At 51.3% G+C, this 21,205-nt stretch overlaps 1 protein-coding gene and 1 long non-coding RNA gene across 3 annotated transcripts in view; one reads left to right on the forward strand and one right to left on the reverse strand.

Annotated features, from left to right (window-relative positions):
• Positions 1–21,205, reverse strand: part of PRKAG2 (protein kinase AMP-activated non-catalytic subunit gamma 2) — a 265,492-nt gene that overhangs the window by 242,519 nt on the left and 1,768 nt on the right. The gene's annotated exons all lie outside the window — the stretch shown is intronic.
• LOC106559812 lies at positions 1,840–3,980 on the forward strand. The gene is made up of 2 exons (XR_005371346.1): positions 1,840–2,218; positions 3,711–3,980. It is a non-coding gene; the product is annotated as an uncharacterized LOC106559812 (long non-coding RNA).

Genomic DNA, 21,205 nt, shown 5'->3' on the forward strand with positions numbered 1-21,205 from the left:
GCCTGCCTCAGTTTCTCTGGGTCTCTGTCTAGAGGGTCAGGAGAGCCAAAGACAGGGGATGAAGAGACACAAACCCTGCTGTATTCTCATCCTTGGGCGGCCCCTACACAGCACCACACGCGGCAGGGGGGCCTCAAACCACAGACACATATTCTCTCCCAGTCCTGGAGGCTGAAAGGCCCGAGTCAGGCGTCGGCAGAGCGCCCTCTGACACCTGCAGGGGACAACCCTCCCTTGGCTCTTCCAGCCTCGGGTGGTGGCAGTCTCTGCCTCGTCCTCTCTGTAGTTGTGCTTCCTCTGCTCAAAAGGACACGGTCCTACTGGATGAGGGGCCCGCTTTGGCATCACAACCAATTCCATCGGCGGTGACCCTATTTCCAAATAAAGCCACAATCTCAGGTACCTCGATATATCTTTTGGGGGGACATGATCAGCACACAGCGCCTGCTACTGCTGGGCATGACCAATCTGGGGAATCCCTCCATGCTCACACCCCAGTGCTCTATGGGTTTCCAGACGACTGTGCAGCTATCCCAAGAGGCATCTTGGGATGCCTGCAGGGTGCCCAGCCCCAGGACCCTGGGCCCTGGCCAGTGCACAGGCCCTGGGTAAGAGCGCCAGTGAGGCCAAGACTCCTGGCACCACAGGCCAAGGGGACCCCGACACAGGCAGCTCAGTGACTCAGAATGAGGCAGGAGGGGAGCACAGAAATAAGCCACTGTTGTCCATACCGGGCACTTTGAACAATTACCCTGGGACAGTGCAGGTGAATCAGACATGTCCGAGACAAACCAGGGACAGTCCCCTGACTCAGGGAGTTTCTTGACAGTTTCATTGGAAGACACCCTGCCGGAAGGTTTCTCCTGGAAGAAAATTCAACTTGAAGAAAATTCAACTTGCCTGTTTATTTAAATTGCAAAGTAGCTGACCAGAGAGAGCACAACGATTATTACTTCAACTGAGAAAGGGAAGAAATGAATCTCAGATGTAAAGGGACTGGTCCTGTGCTCTGCCTTGCAATCACCTGACATGGTGGATATTCCCTCTGTCTTACAGGTGGGAAGCTGAGGGCCAGAGTAGCAATTGTCCTCTCGGGATGAACCAGCCCAACGTCACAGCCAGTGGAGCCTGGACTTGAACTCATGTGCTTGGGTTCCCAAACCCTTTAGTTTTCCCCAGCTCTTTCCACTCACTCCACCCACACTGTCCTGTGTCCAGGAAATAAAGCCCATCCCAGCCTGCACCGGCTGCCCACCTCCCCAGATTATCTGCCAGTGAAGCACAGGAGGGCACTGGATGCCAAGGAGAAGAGGGAAGCACTCTGACCCCTTCTCATGGAGCCTGACAATAATCTGATGGGACCTGAGTCTGACAACAGCAAATCAGAAGTCCTCCATGAGCCAGTTTCTTGGCCTCCAGAGGCCATGACCTACACCTGCTTCCACGCCAAGGAAGAGGTGGGGCTGCAGCCCGGGGACCCCAGCGCCTCCAGCCCTGATGGCCAGGACTTGTGCTAAAGGCCTTCTCTTCTCTCCGCCCCAACGCCTTACTCTGAGAAACAAATGACTGACACTCTTCCTCCTGAGACAACCGTCATCCAGCAGATTTTTAATGGCCTAGGAGGGAAATATCACAAAACAAACACATACTGAGCAAAGGGAGGGGGAAACCACTCAGTAAAGGCCAGAGTTCAGCTTGGTTATGACAATCAATTGTGAAAAGCCAAACCCACAACTTTCCGGAGCGGGAGTGCGTCTTCCTGCTGACATAATGCGCTTGGGCACTTGGCTAAAAACAAGTTTTCCCCGTTTGAGGCTGGCACATTTGGGGCCTCTGCAAACAGGTCGCTTCTGCTTTTGCCAAAGCTAGCTTCCCCTTTTCTGGAAACTGCTCCCCCCCCACACACACACACTCTGAGTCCGCAAGGCAGCCTCCCGCTCCCTGGCTGGGCTCTGGGATGTGCATCACAAACAGTTCAGTTGTGGGCGAGTTGTTTTTCTCTGATGTAGATGTTTCTTTCCAAAGCCTGCTACAAGTGGAAATTTCCGTATTCCCCTGTTCAGCAGAAATTACAGGCTTCAGTTTCATCATCACTATCAAACCATTAACCATTAACCCTTGACACCCCGGGGGAGCCCTGGAGGAAACAGCCTGGGGCACATTCCTGGGGCTGGCGGCTGCGGAGGCTGGGAGGCCCCTTGTGCCAGGAGGACCAGAGGTACGAGCTTCTGGAGGCGGGGCGAGGGGGGCGGGGGGGGGGGGGGCGGAGAAGCACTAGAAGCCTTACTTTTCATTGATCCTCCTCCACACCTCACGTCCAAATGTCTTACTCTGCATTATTACCTTCTGTGAACTGAGTGCATCTTCAATCCTATCACGTCTGAAGCTCACTCACTGCTCAGATTCCTTGGCTTCTGCAGGGGTGTAGACATGAAGGGGCCCTGGAGCTGTGCCCTGTGTCCCCTGGGCCCTCCGCTGGAGCGCAGGGGCAGCAGACACAGCACAGAGAAGCCTTCCAGCGAGCCCCACGTGGGGCCAGACCAACATGGGAAGCCAAGCCCTGTCCCCCTCCTGCACCTCTCCCCTCCTCTGCATCTGGGATACCTGCCTCAAAGCAAACTGCCAATAGTGATAATGAGCGGATGGACACCTCAGAACCCAGACACCTGCACAAAGCCTGCAGACTAGAATAAGTGCCTAAAAAGACAGCAGTGAGACTGGCCCCTGGGGACAGGAGCGGCTGCAGCCCTAGGAGTATAACCTCCTGGGAGTAAGAGCCCACTGTGTTCACACCGCCAAGCCCCGTGACACACCCCACCACTTGTGAGATGCATTAGGGCCACAGAGGCCAGCTTGTGAGACACAGGGATCTGCCCCAGGATTGCAGATTCCACCCCCGAGTTCCGGGGCTCCCACAGTAACACCAGCAGCTTAGGCACCCCAACCCCACAGAAACATGGGGGCAAGCAGGGAGAGAAGCAGCTCAGAGTTTGACTCCTCTCCCCAGAGTGCCAGGCCCCAGGTGTTCCTCTTCACCTCTTGTGGTCCTGATTGAGCATACCAGCATCCACCAGCATCCGCCAGCATCCACCAGCAGGAGGCAGACACCCACTCTGGTCCGGCACCCCAGGCAGGCAGGGGATATCTGGACCATTTGTTCTAGGTCTGGCCTACATAGAATTCCCCCCTGAGGAGGGGGCAGCTGCCTCCAACCGCTTCCTGAGCATTCTGGGTGTCTCCGGAATCCAGCCTAGGGCAGGGTTTCATGAATCCCTCTCAGAGCTTGCCTCCGAGCCATGACATGACAACTTTTTAAAAATAGGTGACGACTGTGACAGGGCCAACACGTGCGGCTCCCCAGTCGCAGGCCTGCATCTGGGGGGAGGGGGGACACGCGGGCCACAGCCCAGCCTCAAGGCGGGAGGCCAGAAAAAGGAAGATAAACACTGGGTTTCAGCAAAGGGAGGGGGAGGGGTGGAAAACCAAAATGCCAGGGTTGGCAATAAAATAATTTGCAGTTTTGAGTCTTAGCTGTTTAAAACTGATTCTCGGATACTTTTTTGTATGTCAATTTAAACAATTTTATATGGTGGATGAACCAGATATTAGGTAAACTCTAAGATTATCATTCTTGAGGTTAAAAACTTGGTCATATATGGGATAATTTATTTGGGTTAGCCTAATATGATCAACTGCTTTTTACCGCCAAGGAAATGGGGCACGAAGATGACAGGGATGGATGTGCCTCAAACCAAGACTTCCCCCTCTGAATCCAGGCTCTTCCTGAGAACCGTCGCATTGCTTCCGGCCCCTAAACCACGACAGAATCCAGGCCCCCTCATGTCACAGGCACCTGCCTGAGGACACTCAGATCTTCCACCACAAAACCAAAGCCAAAATCCTTACCCCAGCTCCCTTCTCATTCTACGACATCATCGTGCTGTGCCCAACTCAGATCATAAAGTCCTCCTGTCCCTCTGGCTACTGTTGTTTATTCTTCTAAAGATAAAATTAAAATGAACCTCCAAGCAGCTTGATTCAACTTGCAAATTCCAGTAAACCAAACCCGGTATACCAGTGTCTCCTGGTCTGTAACCATATGTCTGGATCTATGCGTGTCTCTCTCAATCTCTTTCTCAATGCACAACATACACATGCACACAGGCACACATGCGTGTGACCCTCTAGTGCCCAGGAGTACATGCTCCCGTGTTGCAGGTTGTCAGGCTGAGGGTGGCATGGTCCTTGACTTCCCCCCGGGCTGTGTAAGGCTTGGGACCGGGGAGCCCCTGCCCAAAGTGAGCCCATCCTGAGCGCCTGTGTATGTCCCCTCGCACATCCCGGGCACGTGGAGGCAGACTGGGGCCCCCTGAGCAGAAGAACTGTGTGACATAACCATGCAGCCCCCACCCTTGCAGGGGGAATTGGGCCTGTTGAGCCCGAAGGTTCACAGGATCGTAAAGACCTTTCAGAATGAAGTTTGCAGGGGTTAGGCGGCCCCCATTGGAGTTTGCACAACTGAGCCTGGACTCAGCTGGGTGGCAGGGGACAAGAGCATTTTCACCTACACTCAGACACAGGGGCTGTCAAGAATCAGAGTCCCCTGTTCTCCTGTCCCATATCCTTTGATTCTCGAACCACTGACCTGAGGGAGAGATGAGCCCATGGGAGCCCATGGAGCCGAGTGATGTGCAGGGGCACGCTGCAAGAAACGACAGAGTTCCTGAGGGGGACAGACTCCCTGCCTAGCTTGAGATGGCTGTGGAACCCTGCTCCTCCTGGGCTGAGCCTGGGCACAGGCTGCACCTACACCGCTCCCATGCTCCGCCCCCTCAACCACCTCTACCCCACACACCCTGCCCCACCCTGTGGTCCATGCATCCAAGCGCCCACACCCCGACGTCCACACACCCCACCCTCCACACCCTACTGCACACACCCCACTGTCTACATCCCAGGGTCCACACTATATCATCCAAAGAGATAGCAGGAAGATCAGTGCGTGTGGGATGTGCCATCAGAGAATTGGGGCAGGTGGGAGGAGGGAAGAAACAGGAGGGCAGAAATAAAAAGGACGAGGAATAGGCCCAGCTCCACACCCCCACCTGGCATACGGCCCCATGGAGATTTGTTTGTTTGCTTGCTTAATTAGAATTTATCAAAAAAAGAAAAAGAAAAGAAAAAGAATTTATCAAGTGCCAATGATATTTATTTATAGCCTATCTTCATTACCCAAGCAGGCTGCAATGCAGCAGGATAAAGCACAATATAAGAGGAGCAAGAGCAGCCACTGAAGAAGCAAGCAGGGCAGATGTGGAGAGACGCTGCACCAGGAGCTGTGGGGCCCGACCGCACATCTGCTCCTGGGGCTCCTTCAGCATCACAGCCAACGAATGAAGAAGATGCTTTAATAATTATAATCATTCAAGTTTGCTGCATGCCGGGCATTCAAGTGAGGTCATTTTATTCTCAAAACAGCGCTCAGGTGGGCATTCTTGTTGCTGGTTTACAAACGAAGCTGCTTAGACTCAGCAGTACCTAGGGGCTCGTCTAGGTACAGACACAGTAGGTGGGAAACCGAGGTGCCCAAATCTCGTCGAAATCTTTACAAGACCCGTAATCTAACAAAGGGTCCTTGGGAAATACACAGGTGACAGGCAACATCCATCCTGTGATGTTTGCAGCTCCCAGGCAGGCATTTCGAGAACCTTACACACACACCCCGCCCCCACTAGGACTTTAGGGGGAATGGGAAGAAATCTTACAGGGAAAGATTCTGGAGGCAACCACACTTGCTTCAACGTTGGCTTTGCCTCTCACCAGCTGTGTCTTGTGGGCAAATCACTCAGTCTCCCCACGACTCAGTTTCCCCAACTGTAGAAATGGATGCAGGGGGCAGCCCTGGTGGTCCAGTGGTTTAGTGCCACCTTCATCCCAGGGTATGATCCTGGAGACCCAGGATCAAGTCCCACGTCAGGCTCCCTGCATGGAGCCTGCTTCTCCCTCTGCCTGTGTCTCTGCCTCTCTCTCTCTCTCTCTCTCTCTCTCTCTCTGTCATGAATAAATAAATAAAATCTTAAAAAAAAATAAAGAAATGTGTGCAGGAACACAAACTGGACTGAGCTAATGAAGAGCTAAGGGACAGAATACATGGTAGAGGCCATCGAGGTGCTGAGCCCCTTACTGAGTGTCCCATCAACACGTGTCTCTCAATTTCACTTGAAGGTGACCTGACAGTCAGAGGAACAGGTAGACAAACCCCACGGCACCAGGGGCCGCGTCCCCACAGGAACCTGGCTCGCCAGTGCCTCTCTGCAGGTGTGGCGACCAAAGGAAGAGAATTGGGTCAGAAGGCAGGTTTTTCAAGCCTAGTGAAACCTAGCTCTAAAGAAACAAAACAAAGGATGAGAAGAGATTCAGGGCAGGGAGACAGATGAAAATGAAAAAAAAAAAACTTAAAGAGAAACACAAGGGGGGGAGAGAAAATCAAGCAAAGTTGGGGATAAAGAGAAACCACCCAACTGCAGCCTGAGCTCTGAGTGTCCACCTACATCCATCGGCTTTGATATCAAGGACACCCTTTCCTGGACCCAAAGACACCAGCCAGTGCAAATTCTGGAAAGTAATATGAGGGAAAATCTCATGACCCATCAATTGTCAAATAGCCAAGGAGCAGTCACTGCTGTAAAGGGTGTTTGCTGAGGATGAAGAGAGGCAGAGGTGGAGGCCATGAGGTGAGTCAGGGCCCGTCCTGGGTGGCCTTCACAACGCTTCTTCTCTTGCCAGCTGGCTCCCTGCTGCAGACCACCGAGGCATGCAGGCTTGGAGCTGGGGGTCCGCCTGCCTCCGAGAAACTGCCCCAGGGGTTCCATCCTTCACACTCGTTCGTCCACAGTCACTCTCATCCCTTCCACATGTGTCCTCAGGGTGAACTTTGCCACCCAGACCCTGGGGCTGTAGGGTGCAGTGGTGGTTCAGCACAGGGTTCAGGGACGAGGCAGCTTGGCCTCTATGCACCTATCTTCCCACCTGTATAATGGGCACAATAATGACACTGACTCACTTGGCTTAAGTAAGCTAATGCACACACATGCTCGGGCATGCCGGCTCATGAGTATTAGCTATTTCTGTTAGCCACTGTTTCTCTTCCTTTCTCTCGAGGCTGACCTTGAGAATCATTTGAGCCAAATGCCACCTAGATGGCACAGTGCAAGGCAGACGTGACTGTTCCTCCCACCTTTGATACAACTCTGACCTTTGTTTCCTGTTTCCCCCAGAAGGGAAAGGGGTAGAAGAGACACGGTAGCAGGTCTGGCTCCTTCAGCTGTCCCAGGAAAAGTCCAGCATCCGGATGCGCCTCCCCAGGAGTGGAGGGCTTACTCCCGGCTGTTGGCAAAGCTGCAGGATGGTGGTGCTTGGCTGCCCGCCCCTTGTGAGGAGTGTCCAGGCTGGGAGGCCACTGTGCCCAGGCCCAGACGCAGCCCTGATCTTATAACTCTGCACAACTCTGAAGTGGCCACGGAGGCCTTCATGAGACTACAGCGCCCCTCAGCTCCCTGCTCCCCTCATGCTCCCAGAAACATCCACATACTCAATCCCGGGTCTGAGTCTGCTAATCCAAGAACCCAAGCATGATGCACAGATGCTTTCAGGGACCGGAAAGACCAAGAGAAGGTAAATTCCACCGATGGTCTAGGGTCCAGATGCAGAGGAGAAGGGACCTTCTTCCAGCCACCAGGGCCTCCATCTCTCGAGGGGAGTCTTGAAAAGCTCTCAGATCATAGCCACCTGGAGAGCCAGAGTCCTCTGAGCAGGGGCTGGACTCAGGCCAGTGACTCTCCCATCTGTCACAGTACAGACTCAGAAAAAGCAGCCCCAAAAAAAAAAAAAAAAAAAAAAAAAAAAAAAAAAAAAAGAAAAAGCAGCCCCTGAGGCTTCTGCAGGGTCTGTGGGCAGTGTCACTGCACTGCCCAGGACCACCGACCTGGGGGACGGTGACCACTGGGCCATTCCTGAGCAGCACCTGCTGGGAAGGCAGAGGCCACAGCGTGACCAAGGGGGCAATCTTCTCCACCTTCTCCTCCTCTCAACAGAAGCCCAGCCTTCTGTTGGACAAGGGGGTGATCCAGACAGCCCCCCTCAGACATGTGTGATACTCTAAAGAAAGAAGCCAAGGGTGGCAGAGCCCGTTGTGATCTCCAGGAGGCAGGTTGGGCCCAGCCCTTCCCGGGATTTCATCCACCGGGCTAAGGGAAGCTTGATTAGGGAGGGCTGCTGGGAAGGGCTTTCCAGGGGTGACTTGCCACCCAGCTGCGGGGCTGCCACCTTCCTGTCCCTGCCCACTTGAGGCCTTGTGCCCAGAAGACGGTCTGCAGTTGGTGCCAGCACCCAGAGCTGCCCTCTGATTTGTAAGAGCTGAGTGGCTTATGATGCTGCACGCTTCTCTCTCGCACTTGCTCAGCCACCCCCCAGCTGGGTGCCTTACAGAGACAGTTCCCATTAAGTCAGCAGGATCACTCTGGGCCCCTCCCGCCTGGCCCTGTCGGCCTTCTCAGAACCATGGGAGGAGGGCACCCGCCTGGCCGCCCCAACTGGCCCTGCTGGACCGGCCTGTTCCAGGTGAGGACCGCTTGCCAGCACACTAGGGACTCATGCACATCTCTGTCCAGGATCAGTGCTGAAATGAGTGATGAATCACTGAGCCCTGGACCCACTTAGACAGGAGTCATCAGTGGCAGCGGAGGGAAATCTCTGGTTATGGGATTTGCCCAAGTCAGCAAAGCTGGTGGATGAATGTGGGATTGGGGTCATAGCCTCCCTTCCACCATGTGGTCCTTCCACCATGGCCCCTGGCCCTGCCTCATGGGACTGAAGGATGGGAAGGATAGTAGGCCACTGGATACCTGTAGTTCAGCAGGTATCACAAAATTGGGGCCTCTAGACCTGGGTGGGGGAGGGGGGACCTTCCATTCCCTTTGAGGCTCTACCTCCCCATCAAATCCTTCACCCCTCCCTTAAGGAAAAACTAGTGGTCAGCAGCCAGAGGAGGCTGCAAAAGGCCCCCCTTCGTTCTCTGTGCCCAAGATAACTGAGAATTTGCTAAAACACACTGACCCTCCCATTCTGCTCCCTGCCTACACTTCACTTGGCTCCTCTCATCCCTGCCCTGGCTCTGTGGCCATCTCTCCTTCATTCACTCTCGGAATGTGTTCTAGTCCATTCCTGGCAGCGGGGAGGGGAGAAGAAACAGCCCCCGGGGCTCACAGTGGCTCAGGGCCTTGGCCCTTTGGACTATCTCCCTGCCAATAAGGAAATCTGCCAAACAAACATGCACATGTATTTAGCCAAAGCATTACAAGGGGTAAAAACAAATTCCCATTTGAATGTATCATTAAGAATCACCTCCAATGAAAAGAAGATTATCTTACCTGGAGTGGGATGGTGGCGGCTACATCCTTAGGGGGACCTTACCCACGGGAGAGGAAACCAACATTCCTAGGTCACCACCTCCCTGCTTCTCCCCTTGTATCTCATTTCAGTCCCCCCCGCCCAAGCCCTGTAAGGGAGGTGGGGACGATGATCTACCTTTGACGGGTGAGGAGTTGGAGGCTCGGGAAATATCGGGAAACTGCCCCAGAGACGATGGCACTAACACTGCAAGGTTGACCCCTCCTGCATGTCACCCTCCAATAGGGCAGAGGAAAACCATCACGCCCCCCCCCTGCTCCCACCACAGATTGTGTTCTAGAGCCTTTCGCACGAATGACGGCTAGGTCCCTGTCTGTCCTCCGAGTGGGAGGATGCTCTCCCCTCCTCCAGTGTGAAGGCAGGGAGGCAGAGGCACCTGGCCTTGTACCAACAGTCCTGTCCCTCCCTGTTTATGCTCCACATCTTCTGTCAGTCTAAATGACAGCCTGGTTTCTAATCAAAGGATTATCATGCCACCTAAAATACCTCCTGGCATATTTATGATCCTCTTACTAGTCAATTAGCCTGAGCAAAAGCCCAAATAACTTTCTTAGGTAGGAGGAAAAAAAAAAGGGGAAAAAAAAACAACTCCTAAAAGTTGCTCAAAGGGGGAAAAAAAACAACTCCTAAAAATTGCTCTTTAACTGAGCCGACAAAACATGGTTTCCCTGAAAATTATTTTTTCATAAGATTTGCATAGCCATGCCTGGGTGGCTCAGTGACTGAGCGTCTGCCTTCAGCTCAAGGTCATGATCCCAGGGTCCTAGAATCAAGTCCCATATCGGGCTCCCCCCATGGAGCCTGCTTTTCCCTCCGCTTGTTTCTCTGCCTCGCTCTCTGTGTCTCTCATGAATAAGATCTTAAAAAAAAAAAAAAAAAAAAAGACTTGAAGAGAACGGACTCATCCAGATTTTCAAAATTAGTTCACAGAGTTGACTAAGCATTTGGATTCTCAAAGAATATCTATTATTTTCTTTTCTCCCCCACTTAGCTGGGCTTTTGCATTTCCTCACGATCACCGTCATCTTAGAATCAGCTGTGTGGGAGGTGGTTTCCCAGGGCAAGGAGATGAAAGGTGCAGATGCATGCCATCCTCAAGGAGCAGGTGGTCTCATTAAGGAGACAAGAGTCTGGCTACCCTGCCCCAGTCTGAAGGAGGCCAAGGCACGGGGCGAGGAGGGGGGGGTGTTAGTCTGCATTTCCCTCTGCCTCCCCCCTGCTCATGCTCTTTCTCTCTTGCTCTCTCTCAAATAAATAAATAAAAATATTTTTAAAAAATGAATTCAAAGCAACTCTGAAGGGCCATCCCAGTTCCAGAATGTTCGAGCAGGTCAGTGGAGGCCTTTGTTATGACGGCTTCACAGTCCAGCTCCTCCCTCTGCCTCAGCCGGTTTTCTTTCCTTCCCCTACCACTGAAGGACCAAAGCTAGAGGCACAGAATCACCAGCTAAGAATAATTTTTAGGTGACGGTAACAAAGATCATTTGAGGGGAGCTCACCATGAAGCAAGGAATATAAGCAAATATGTCCATTTGACCTTAAGTTGTTGTATTATGCTTATTATTATTTTATTATGGTAGTAAATTCTATGTCTACATGCCAAGCCTACCCTTTGTATTGAATCTTTCCTGAAAACTGATGTTGCCCCATCCAGAGAAGGCGGGAGATGGATAGAGAATGGACTGGCTCCAGAGCCCGGAGCCAGGGCCTCGCTCTGAAACGACTAAATGCTCACTCACGGCCGCCCACAGCCCTTGGTTTTGAGCCATTGAAAACAGAGCTGCTTTGAATTCATTTTTTAAAAAGATTTTTATTTATTTATTTGAGAGAGAGCGAGCGAGAAAGAGCACAAACAGGGGGGAGGCAGAGGGAGATGCAGACTCCCACCCCACCCCCCACCCCCGTGCCCTGAGCAGGGAGCCTGATGCAGGGCTCAATCCCAGGACCCCGGAATCATGACCTGAGCCAAAGGCAGACGCTTCACTGACTGAGCCACCCAGCAACCCCTATGTTTTGATTCAACCCAAGGTGTAGGTATCTCTGGCAGAGAATAGACAGGACCTTGGCTCTCCAGAAGCCTTCCTTCACCTGTGGGGGTGAATGCTGCCTGCCCCAATGTTCCCCACGGAGAAAACCCGAGTTGTCATCCCTGCTTTGCCCCTGGCCAATCATGTGACCTTTGGCAAGTCCCTTTGCCCCTCCAGGCCACCTCCTCACTCTGAGGGGTCCCCGGTGAGCTCTCACCTCCTCTGGCACCTGGCAGAGAAGTCACCTGGCTGAATTACTCTCTTAGACCCGTTTGGTACTGTTGCCCAGCATTTCCCTCCATCAGCGAGCTGAGAATATTCTATTATCTGTGCCCCACACTCACTTCAGAATCTCAGAATACACTTAACAAGCGAAAAAAGAGAAAAGTGACAAGACAAGGAACTTCTTTGTTCTTCTGGCACGGGCTTCTCCCCGGGAGCACACAGCACCCCTGATGCTGGCCTGGCTCTGGTGAGGAAGTAGAAGGTTGGGTGGCCCAGCTTTGGAAGGACCCAGGCTATATGGCTCCTGCCTCACTCATGGCCCCACAGGAAGCCCCGTGGAGATCCAGCCTGCAATCCTCTCCTATATTCTCAGAATATAAGACGTATGCAAGGGCACTTGAGTGGCTCAATTGAGCCACCGACTCTTGGATTCAGCTCAGATCATGATCTCAGGGTCATGAGATCAAGCCCCACGTAGGGCTTCATGCTCCACAAGGAGTCTGTTTGTCCCTCTCCCTCTGTCCTCCCCTGGCTTAGGCACTCTCTCTTTCTCTCATTCTTTCTAAAACAGATAAAATCTTTTTAAAAAAGAATTATGCATATATATATATGTTACATATATATTTCTATATACTATATTAAATTAAGTATTGGGCAGCCCGGGTGGCTCAGCGGTTTAGCGCTGCCTTCAGTCCAGGGATCCTGGAGACCCAGGATCGAGTCCCACATTGAGCTCCCTGCATGGAGCCTGCTTCTCCCTCTGCCTGTGTCTCTGCGTCTCTCATGAATAAATAAATAAAATCTTTAAAAAAATAAAATAAGTATTAATCATATAACATTAAATAATGGTACTAATTATGTAACATATAAACCTATTATTTTATATGTTTAATATGATATTAATATATTAATTATTACACATTACAATTTAGTATCATGTTAATAGGTTACATTTATACATAACCATATTTTAATAAGTATTTATGTAACAATACAATCAACCTACTGGTTATGTATAATACTAATTACTATATATATTGTATGTATTTGAGAAATACTAAATGTGTGTTATTTTAAGTCACTATGTTTTGGAGTGTTTTGATATTTGATAACAAAGATGAACTGATATAGTGACAGATGTTCGAGGCTCCTCTATAGACTCAGCCCCATCACAGGAGGGTTCTCCGAGCCTTGCACGGTGCCTGGCACACAACAGGCCTTCAATAAGCGTCTGCTAACTTAGTAAGAAAAGCTCTGCAACTATTTGGCAAAAGACCCAACACGAGATTTCCCAATTCTTGATTTAGTGCTTATTCTAAGATTTTGTTAATTAAAAAAAAAATTGAGAAAGGACTAAATAATAAGAGCTATGAAATTAGAGAAGGCAGACTATTTATTTTTGAGATGAGAAGGATAGAGAATTGCTTTTAATGACCTTCATCTAAAAAATTAGGAGCCACATAAAGAGTACAGAGACCTAGTCAACCCCAAGGGCAAACTGCTGGAAGACAGCTGGCCAGACCAGGGGTTTCGTTTCTGGAAGACCACCATCATGTGGGTGGTGTCTTGCTCCCCCAGCAGTCCTCGCCTCCTGCCCCCACACTGCCTGGACTGGTCACGGGGCATCAAAAGCCAGGGGCTGGGGTGGAGCCAAGAAGAGACATCAAAACCCGATTAAAACACATCCCGAGAGTTTTCTAAGCAAGCTGGACTAAAACAGTTGTGAGCCACAGACAGCCGGCACTCCTTTGTCTATTGTGAGGCTAGAAACACTGATTATAAGAGTGACGATATTTCTACAGGCTTATTTTTGAGATAGAGAGATGGCTTATATAGAAGTACACACCTGCCACATAGCCAGTGCTCCATCAGTATTAACTAAATCTGATGCAACCTTGTCCTCCCAGATGGTATCTGATAATCAATGATATTGATCAGTCATAGCTACTATGAATGAAACCACCCCCTGAGTGATGTCTGGATTTGGAGGAGGAACCTCTGGGGTGTTTGTTTACAGCAAATGCTATAGATAAGAATGGGGCCAGGTGATAATGGCTCAAGCCCATAACCCAAAAGCCATGTGCACGGCCCACACTGCAAGGCAGGGTGGAATCAGGCATTTCCACCTTAGCCCAACAGACAGAGAGCGGCCAGTGTTCTGGAAGCTGAGCAGACTGAGCTGGGCTGGCGGCTCCCATTCTCTACCCTCCCCCTTGCTCTCCATTCTAGGTGCAAGAGAAGGTGCTCCCTGACAAGCAGGGTCGGGAGCTGCCACCCAGCCTTTTCTCAGGCCCTTGACCAGGCCCACCCACCTGCTATGATTTCCAGCAGAGGAGCCATCAGAGAGGGGGGGGGATCCTGGGAAAGACCCAGATCTTGGGGCAATGCAGTCAATGAGTGGTGGACGGTAGAAAGCCCAGGTTTGTGGGCCCTGGGCTACTCTCTCTGGGCAGTGCTGGGGTGTCCTGGCCCCTCGAAGCACCTGCTCACATGACCCCACCACAACACAAGTGGTAGTTGGTTGACTATTGTCCCAGTGTGCTTCGAAGGCAGGGACCCTGCTGTATTAGGTCTCTGGGGCCACCCTAACACAGAGCCACAAGCAAGGTGGCTTAAAACAACACAATTGGGGCAGCCCCGGTGGCGCAGCGGTTTAACGCCGCCTGCAGCCCAGGGCATGATCCTGTAGTCCCGGGATCGAGTCCTACGTCAGGCTCTCTGCATGGAGCCTGCTTCTCCCTCTGCCTGTGTCTCTGCCTCTCTCTCTCTCTCTCTCTCTGCATCTCTATGAATAAATAAATAAAATCTTTAAAAAAAATTAAAAAAAAAAAACACACACAACTGTATTCTCTCATAGTTCCGGAGGGCAGAAGTCTGAAATCAAGGTATCTGCAGGGCTTTGCTCCCTCCAAATCCTCTAAGGAGAGGGAGGATCCACTCTTGCCTCTTCCTGCTCCCAGGGGCCCCAGGTGTGCCTTGGCTTGTGGCTGCACCACACCAGGCTCTGTCCCTGTCCTCACATGTACTTCCCTCAGGGTCTGTACCCACATTCCTCTCTCCTTACAAGGGCACCCACCAGTCATACTGGATTCGGAGCCCAGGCTAATGGCTTTGTCTAAACTAGGCTCATTACTTCTGCAGAGACCCTATTCCCAAATAAAGTCACATTCACAGGCACCAGTGGTTTGGACTTCTATGTATCTTTTTTGGGGACATAATTCAACCTATACCCCTGTTCATCTTTGTACCCTCAGGGCCACCACATCACCTGGAAAACAGACAGGAATGAGTTGACTGGTTTCCCAGGGCCAGCTTTAACCCTGCCTGTAAATATGATTCCCAGCAATTCCCCAGTCCTCCTTTTCTTTCAAAACAGAGAAGCAGGTGTCCCACTTTCTAAAATTCTTCCTGGCCTGGTTGTGTCCTTCCTCCTGTGTGCACCCCACCCCCCTGCCCAGCACAGATGGAGGTCTTGAGCTGTCCCCGCTGTGCTCCCCCTCCGGAGGAGAGTGGGGAGGGTGACGGAATTGCAGGGCTTCCCACAGCATCACGGAAAAAAGGCTGGACCCCTGGGGTTACCAAGAGCAAACTGGTCTTTCTTGTACATTCACCAACAACTTTGCTGCAGATCAGAATATATCAAAACACAGAGGCCCTTGGCAGAAGCCCCGAAGCCTGGATGCTACCTGATTGGTCTGTGACAAGCCCTGAGCTGGCAGAGAAGGGTTTCCTGTCAACAGGAAGGAAAAGAATAGAGATCAAATTATTTTCAAAGTAGGTAGTGGAAGAGAGAGAGAGTGAGATTGGGATTAACCATTCTACTGCAGGCCACAGAGCCGCCCCCTGGAGGGCAATCAGGACCCCAAAGACCCAACTGCGTCCTCTGCCTCTCACATACACCATGCAGTGTGGTGTCTAAGGATTCCCAATGGTTAAGCCTCAGGGACACACAGCTTGACTCTCCTGCGGCTCCCCTGCCCATCTCGGAGCAAGATCAGGGTCAGCTAACCAAGCAGATTAAGGACGCTGCCTCAGCTCTTGCCTGCTCAGCATCTCATCGGCCTCTGTTTGCCCTACATTTTAAAACACTTGACAAATTTTTGACACTTGGTTTGATGTCGTGGCATTTCAAGATGGGTTGGCCCATCCTCTTGAAAGAAGCAGGAGACACAATGTAACATGTGTGATCATATTCACGGTTCAGGGTCAGAAGGAGGATGGCTGGAGGAGAACAGAGAAAAGAGTGCTGGATCCTAACCCAGCTCTAAGGAGTGCCCGCTGCCCTGTTCAGCAGCCCCAGTCGCCCCCATAAAAGTAAAATGGTGCCCAGAAACAGCAAATCTTTGGCAGTGAGCTGAACAAATAAAAACTGGAAAACCAGAAAAGTAAAATGGTCAAGAAACAGCATCATTTAAAAGCACATGTCTTTGCCTGAATATTTTTAGAGGATATTAAGTCATGTCAGAAGTTACAGTATGATGTCTGAGTGGACGAGAAGGCACTGGCAGGTACAAAGTGCTCCCATGTTCCTCCAGTCCATCGACTGGTTAGCACACCCAGAAGTGCAATCCCCGGTTGCAGATTAGCAGAATACAGCTTTGCTGGGGTGAATTGGAGGAGGGCAGCTAAACAAAACATAACAAAACAACCAGGCCAGGGAGAGATACTTATCAAGCAACGAGAATCCTAATGTGATATGTGAAATGATGCACTATTGAGCATACAAACTATATTGTGGCTGCTTCTGTCTTTGCTACCGGATTACTGGGGGTGTCCTTTTGGTGAAATAATGATCCATGATGTTAGCAGTGGTCAGTAGGCCACTAGGCAGTATTCAGAGCCTGGTTGGCACAAGGGTCTTGAACCCCCTCCACCGTTGGGCCCTCAGAGTGAGAACCGGGCAGCAGAGACGAGGCTAGAATAAAGAACACATTCCATGTCCACCATGTCACCTCACCATGGGATGGGGAATGTGCTTGTTCTCAGTTGGGCCATCTGGGGGCCAACGAGAGGACAAGAGAAGGGTACAGCCCAACCCTAGGGTACACCTTAAAGCACAGAACAGTGATTCAGCAAATCCCTGAGTTTTGTGCATGCTCTGCGTAGATCACTGGAACTGGTCATGGAGGTCCATGCACACTCTGTAGGGTAGAGCCTTCCAGCAAGGGGACTTCTCTATCCATTCTCTTCCTGCCTATTCCCTCCAGAGGCTCAGTGCAGGGCTGCGCTTTACCGGCACCCAGCCCACATGCTCTGCCCACATTTTGGGAAGCCTACTCACTGGTCTGCCATATTTACATCCTGTGAGCTGTGGAGGCACGCCCAGTACTCATTTACAAACCCTGGAACCACAGGACCATTCCGGGGGTTCCAGCACCAAGGAGCTTGACTTGAAGCTTAAAGGTCCTGATATGATACCCTGGGCCCTAGGAGAGCCTACACTCAGGGCCCCCAAGATGCACCAGAGGGCTGAATCAAGAAACATTCCAGTGTGGCCTAACAGGCCACACGGGGTGGCCTTGGCTGGGGGCTGATGTGGGCTCCCATCTTTACTTGGAAGCCAGCAGTATCCTATGTTTGTTCAAGAGTCAGTAGCCAAGGACATCTCTTGTTAATGACAACTGGAAAAGTGAACATGGTAGATCATGATAGATAGGTAGGCAGATACACAAGGAGAAGGATGGACAGACAGATGGATGAATGAATACCGAAGCAGACAGACAGACAGACATAAAGGATAACTCATGGGGGCAGAAGAGACAGATCAGTATTAACACTGGGGAAGTTGGAAACCAATTGTTTTTAAACCACTTTAAGCATAAGAGTCACCTGGAAAACTTAGGTCCCACTCCTCAGAGAGCCTGATTCAGTAGATCTGGGCTAATAGGATTTGACATCTCAAACACACACTGGGTACTTGTACTGAAGCTGTTGCAGGAACCACCCTTTGAAAAAGCCTGCTTGCAACCGTAACCCAACAAATGTTCTCCAAGGGGTACAAACTGACCAAGGTCAAGGCCAAGATCAAAACTGCATAGCACCCCTTCTTTTCGCTGAGGCCTGGTCCAGGTTGTTTTGGTAATGTGACCAAAGGTAGTGAGCACTCTTGGCACTCAATCCTCCAGCCCCACAGGACAGGACAGCTCCCCTTCCCACCTGCAGCCAGCCCATGTGCCCTCCTTTCCAGAGTCCCTTGGCGGAGGGCATCTGGTTGGATGGAGGCCCATCTCCAATGTGGAGGGCACCAGGCCTCAAGCAGTGCAAGGCTTCCCCCAGGGACCTCACAGGCAAAGTCATCACTAGTACTAGGCCTGTCCAAGCCAAGTGGTGTCTTTACAGCCTTCTGTGACCAGCCAGCTTCTCTTGGCTCTATTTTTAGTTTGTCTACAGTGACTGTGAAGGATTTCTGGAGCACCACTCCCAAGAAGCCCAGGGACATGCTCCTTCTGTCAGCGGAAAATGTTGGGCACCTGCCTCAGTGTCCTCACAGGCTCCTGCAGGGTCCTTCTCTAAGGAGAGAACCAGGGCAAGGTGCCAACCCACCATGACTCTAAACATGGTGCCCATCCCGTTCCTTTAAAGGCCCAGTGCAACCCCAGAGGAGTCCACTTCCTCTCCTGCTTCCCATCTTCCCTTTTCCCTGACAAGACCGGAGAGCATTTTCCCAGAAAGGTGATCCCAGCTACCCAAGAAAGAGGCTAACACCAAGCCTTGCTTCATCCTCCATTAGGGCCCAATGGCCATTCTCCCTTCAATCAAATTCAACTCATCAGTTACTGCAGTTAGTGATTCCAGGTCCCCATTACCTGCTACAACCCATAGGCCCAAGGGCCTCCCCTACAATGGACTCCTCCTTGCTGCTGTCTCAGGGCACAGCAGGTGCTATTGGCAGCAAGGAGGGTAAAGATGGTTGAGACACTCAGAGGCTGGGATGGAAGTCTGCAATAATGCAACACCCCAATACCCAAGGTCATAGTACTGTTTATGGGACACACTAGAGACCACACATGCCAGTGAACTGGATGCCACCCACAGGACTGCCGGAGCCACTCCTCGGAAGCCCAGACATGGTGTTCTTGGGACGTGAGGGGTCACTGGTGCTGTGACTGAGGAAGTGGACAATTCTCCCTCATTTGCTGGGCTCAGCTCAAACTCACCATGGCTGGGACTGAACTCCCCACCTTTCCCTCATTTCCTTATACCAAATACCCTGAAGCCATAAGGTTAACTCAATCTGTGGCTTCCTGCCCATCCATCAGGCATGCCAGCTCACCCATTCTTCCTTCCAATGTCTCATGCCTCCCGCTCACTTGTCTGCTTCCATCAGTACAGTACCATGCTTAGCCCCTCAAACCCTAACCTCTGGATATCTGCAGGGCATTTGAGTTGGTCCCCTTGCCATCAGCCCTCTTTCCATGGAGCCACTTTGTGCGCTGCTCCCAGGCTAAGTCTCTTTCATCACCTTTAACTGTTTCTTAGTTTGGATTGTCCCCAAGACAGCGAGACGGTGAGTCAGATTCAGCACCTTATCCTAGGGAGTTGGGGCAAGCAAGGCAGGAAAGCCAGATGAACAGTAAGGGTACGTTAAGGAATGGACCACCAGTGTGGATGACTGTACCTGGACACTGTTGGGACCCTCCGGGGCTTCCTCTGGAACACATGGCCCCTGAGGAATGGGAAGGCTGGGGTGCCCTCCCACCCACATCCCTCAGCCAAGGACTGAGCCAAGTCCCAATCCTGCACTGGGATTGAGGAAACTGCACTGGGGCTGAGGAAACTGCCTCCATCCAAGAGGAGTCCTTGGAGAAACAGAGGGACAAGCTGTGGCAGGGAGCGGAGCTGTCCAGCAGGGCTCCATGCGCTCTGGGTGAGCCGCGGGTGAGCGGGGGCAGGCCCCCCACCCCATCCACGGCAGCTCCTCAGCGCCTTCAGGAGGAGGTCCTCACTCCCTCCGGCTGCCTTCTGGGTAGAGCTGCGAGATAAGACGCAGGACGCCCAGTTCAATTGGGATTTCAGGTAACAGTGGATGATTTTATAGTATAAGTTTATCCCAAATGATGCATGAGACACCCATATACTAAAAACTGAAATCCTAATTTAACTGGTCATTAAGTATTTTTATTTGCTAAACTTGGTAACCTTACTTCAGAGTCCTCCTTGACCGGGCCTCCATCTATTTCTGCGTACCCTGATTCTTGAACCGTTTCTTGTAGGGGAAGGGGCCCTTGGGCTCTTTGCTGTACCTGAAAGCAGTCATCCAACCCCCAACTCATGGAGGTGTTCAGTTTGGCTCCCTGATGGGAGTAACCCAGGCTTCTCACATGTGTCTGTGCTCTGTCCACCACCTCTGGGTCTGATGTCTCTCCCAACATGCCAGTCTGCTGTCATCTCACCCACTTTCCCCTCTAAAAGCACTGGTCATCTGATGCCCTTGGGTCATGTACTAGCATTTGTCTGAATGCCAGTCTCTCACCTAGCTAGAGTCTAACTAGAGTCCAGAGTCTAACTCTAGAGGCTCTCACCTAGCCCAACACAGTCAGCAACAGGCAATTACTAGATGGTCACTGAGAAGACCCCCTGGTCCCACCAGCAAACACAAGCCCTATAAGGAGGGAGGCAGAGCCACTCCCTTGCACCCCTAGATCTCACCACCAATCAAGAGTACTAGACACGTGTTGTGGGATAATTGAGTGAACACCACTTTGGGTAAAGGATGGGTCATGCCAGAAGTTTGTTTTAAGCAGCCAAAATCACATCCAACAGCAAGAGGGGTGGTCAGTGTATTCCAACTACACTATGGCCTTTCTACTCTCACAGCATGGCCTCTTACTCCTTTTCTGGGTTCTGGATTTTATCTCACACTAACCACTAACACCACTGCTGCAGGGGCCCCACACACACACCCCACGCGGCATCTGGAACCAGCCTGGCCACTCCACCTCAGTACAATATGGCCTGCCACCAGGCGGTGTCACTTTCTTTTCTCTAGATCTCTCCTTCTAAAACCAGTTGCTCTGATGTCACCATGATAGCCATACATATATATAATACTTTAAATATGCAAGAATTTTCCCATGACTTATTTTAGTTTGACATCCCCATGAGGTAGGCAAAGCAAATTCTTATCTCTGACAAATGGGAGAAACCAAGTGAAGGGCTCGCTCAAGCAATCAGCGTTCCTGGTATATTATGCCTAATTTTTCATGTACAATATGGCTTAAAAATATCTGTTAATTATCTTAGCAACGTAAACAAAAACAACTCATTCTAAAATAGAATGCTCATTCTTGCATATTTGGGTCACCACCCTGGTAGCCACACAGCAGCTGGTTACCCGCACCCTGAGCTCCCCCGTGAAAGGGAGGGCTGGCTAACCCCTCATCTTCAGGCTGAGACCTTCTTTACCCAAACGTGTGCACACATGGAAGGCAAAGGAGCTGCGATCAATAAACACGGAAGCAAAGCACCTAATGGGTTCTGCAGTG

The sequence above is a fragment of the Canis lupus genome, chromosome 16 (genome assembly GCF_011100685.1).
Source record: "Canis lupus familiaris isolate Mischka breed German Shepherd chromosome 16, alternate assembly UU_Cfam_GSD_1.0, whole genome shotgun sequence".
NCBI lineage: Eukaryota > Metazoa > Chordata > Mammalia > Carnivora > Canidae > Canis > Canis lupus.